The 2202-nt window shown below is 46.3% G+C and overlaps 1 pseudogene; it reads left to right on the top strand.

Moving 5' to 3' along the window:
* The first annotated feature begins 414 nt into the window (after window positions 1-414).
* LOC118970682 (olfactory receptor 7G2-like) lies at window positions 415-1352 on the top strand (annotated as a pseudogene).
* The last annotated feature ends 850 nt before the right edge of the window (window positions 1353-2202 follow it).

Genomic DNA, 2202 nt, shown 5'->3' with positions numbered 1-2202 from the left:
GAAACCCACGTGTTATTCTTTCAGTCTCAGCACTTTGGTACAAGGTGTGGCCCAGAGTTGGTGATCAGTAAAAATAAGGGACAATAAAGGGAGTGGATGGAGGACAAGGTGTACAAGTTGGTTATGGGGGGAGAAATTAGAGGAGGGAATGATGTGAATTCACTAGGGCTCACAACATATACAGCTTTAGTGCTTTATTTTAAGTACTGGACCCCAAACTTTAGGATATTTCAAAGCCTCTGGAGGGATTGTTAAGTTATAAGTGCCTGGTCCTTCCCCAGGATGTATCCACAGTAAGCCTGGAGTGCTACCACCTCTGCTCATTTCCACAAAGTTCCCAACTGATGCTCCTGCTTAGCTGGGGACTGTTCACTTCTTTTCCTTTACACTTCCTTTTCCATCAGATTCATAAATACCATGGAACCAAAAAATCACACAGGAGTTCCCGATTTCCTTCTTCTGGGACTGACAGAGGATCCAGAACTTCAGCCCTTCATCTACAGCCTGTTCCTGTCCGTGTACCTGGTCAGCGTCCTGGGGAACCTGCTCATCATCCTGGCCATCTGCTCTGACCCCCACCTCCACACCCCCATGTACTTCCTCCTCTCCCACCTGTCCTTTAATGACATCTGTTTAAACACAACCACGATCCCAAAGATGCTGGTGAACATCCAAGCGCAGAGTCAGCACATCCCATACACAGGCTGTCTCACCCAGGCTGGCTTTGTTGTAGTCTTTGTTAGTTTTGAAAATTGTCTCCTTGCAGCAATGGCCTATGACCGCTATGTGGCCATCTGTCACCCCTTGAGGTACACGGTCATCATGACCCCCCGGCTCTGTGCCCTGCTGATTCTGCTCTCCCTGCTCCTTAGCCTTGGGGATGCCCTGCTCCACGGTCTGATGGCGCTGCATCTGTCCTTCTGCACAAACAGGGAAATCCCCCACTTCCTCTGTGAACTTGCTCAGGTCATCAACTTGGCCTGTTCGTATACCTTCATCAATAATATCGTTTTATCTTTTGTGGCTGGCCCCTTTGGGGGTGTTCCTGTCTCTGGGATAATTTTATCTTATATTCAAATTGTCTCCTGCGTTTTGAGAATATCATCAGCGGAGGAAAAGTGTAAAGCTTTTTGCACCTGTGGATCCCACTTGTCAGTTGTCTCCTTGTTCTATGGGACAGGTTTCAGAGTGTACATTTTTCTGCAGTTACTGACTCTTCCAGGAAGGCTGTAGTGGCTTCAGTGATGTACACTGTGTTCCCACAAATGGTGAACCCCTTCATCTACAGCCTGAGGAACAGGGACATGAAGGGGGCGCTGAGGAAACTCATCAGTGAGGTACCTGCCCTGTGATTCTGCCATCTCCTCTGGACTTGGGTTTCTAGAACGAGGCAATGTCATAATACTGGGAGATCCACAGTGTTTGCTTCTTCCATCTCCAAATTTTTCTTAAAAGCCTAGAAAACATAATAGCAAATGAATATCACCTGGAGATGAATCCTGAGTCTGCCTTTTATCTATCAATATGATATTTGACACATGTTTTCAATTCTCTAAACTCAGTTTCTTTTCTCAGTTTCCACTGAAGCAGAGGCTGAAGTAAGGGTCCCTATTTTAGGGTTTGATTTTATTTTGTGGATCATTCTGAGAAGTAGGAACGTTGCAGAAGGTCAATGGGCCAAGAAAAGATTGAAGAGAGGCTGTGGACATATCTAGAGTCTAGCATCCACCTGAACTCTGGGTGGGGCCATGTCAGCTGCACCCCAGAGTCTGGTCTGTAGTGGAGGAACGAAGCTGACGTGTTGAGTTAGCAGCCTGATCACTGGTATCCCTCTGAGGAACATGAGTATGGACCACACTGAGTATCATTTTATGCAGTTTGCTGAATAGGTTTTCTCACTACTTTGAGAAGTTTGTGAGATACATGAGCTTCATCAGTGAGAATGCCTTCATTTCTAAGAGCAAGGGTATCTGACTCCAGTATCCCCAAACCATAGAGTTATCTGTCATTGCAAGGATTCAGTAGAAGGGAATGTACAGGACAAGGGGAGCAGGGATACCTTCAGACCTCTTGCATCTTTTTTGGTTCTAGGACTGGTTCTCCTCAGGGTTATCAAGTTGTGGTTCCACATGGAGATGTTGTATCAAGACATGATACCCGCAGATGGAAAACTGTCCTCCCTTGAGCCTGATGATGTCCGAA

This window comes from Manis javanica, chromosome 13 (assembly GCF_040802235.1).
Source record: "Manis javanica isolate MJ-LG chromosome 13, MJ_LKY, whole genome shotgun sequence".
NCBI classification, from domain to species: domain Eukaryota; kingdom Metazoa; phylum Chordata; class Mammalia; order Pholidota; family Manidae; genus Manis; species Manis javanica.
The sequence above is the reverse complement of the archived record's forward strand: the minus strand, read 5'-3'. Positions and strand labels throughout refer to the sequence as shown.